Here is a 1,051-nt window from a genome sequence, read left to right as displayed (position 1 = left end):
CTAACATACACAGCGGTAATGAGCACCTATAGACATACCAGTAAATATAAATTAGTGTATTCTGATGCAACTAACTGTTCGAGCAACAGTACTGTAGATCGTCGGCGTTAGAGAATCTGTGTTGTACATTATAAGCTGTTCGTTCTAATTAGTACTCTAATAGAAAAAACTGTACAGAGATACTAAGGACAGTGATTTGGCATCCAGGAACTTAGGGATGAGCTTTTATTTCTCTCCATTATACTTAATACTACGGGATTTGGACGCTCACATATCCCAAACATCAATAGACCATACTGTACCTGTAACACGTTCGTTTGCATCTGTATATGCTGTACTATTTGCACCTGTACTGTATATACTGTTATAGACTGTATGACATACTGTAGCGTAATGAGACGCACCAGTAAAGTAGTTCTTACGCTGTAGTTCAGTATTGTATGTTAATGGAGACCACACGCTTGCGCATTGGTGATTTAAAAAAGCGACATCTGGTGGATGATCTTAGGTATTACACTCAAAGGTAACGCCAAACGCTCTGTGTGCCTTCCTACGACTAGGCGCGCCTCCTTGCGCCCAGGTACGCTGCGTATGCCTGATCGCGACTAACGCCTCAGCCAGCCAAGATAACGGAGGACCCGTCTGTATATTTAGTTCCTAAATAATACATCCCAAATGCTTAGGTCTTTTTTCTGCTGTTTATTTTGTATCTTGTGCTTTGTGTGAATGTCTAATACCAGTTTCCACAATCTGTATTGCTGCACGACAATATGGCGGCCATTGGAACGTGTTTTCACTTTTAGTTTGCCTAACTTGTTGCAGACACTCATCTTGATCAGGAGTGTCGAGTGTTTTCTGATACAAGATCCTGTCCATATATACCCTGTACATTATCATGTGCATTAGAGTCACCCAGGTTCCATCTGCGGTGGTTTGTTGTATGTTACATCTATATGGTGCGGATACTCCCCTGTATGATTTCATAATAAAAGCTTTTGTCTGCATCTAATTATTGCATTAAAGCTTTTATTTTTTATTCTGTTTTATATTC

Source organism: Pseudophryne corroboree, unplaced genomic scaffold, assembly GCF_028390025.1.
Source record: "Pseudophryne corroboree isolate aPseCor3 unplaced genomic scaffold, aPseCor3.hap2 scaffold_778, whole genome shotgun sequence".
NCBI lineage: Eukaryota > Metazoa > Chordata > Amphibia > Anura > Myobatrachidae > Pseudophryne > Pseudophryne corroboree.
The sequence above is the reverse complement of the archived record's forward strand: the minus strand, read 5'-3'. Positions refer to the sequence as shown.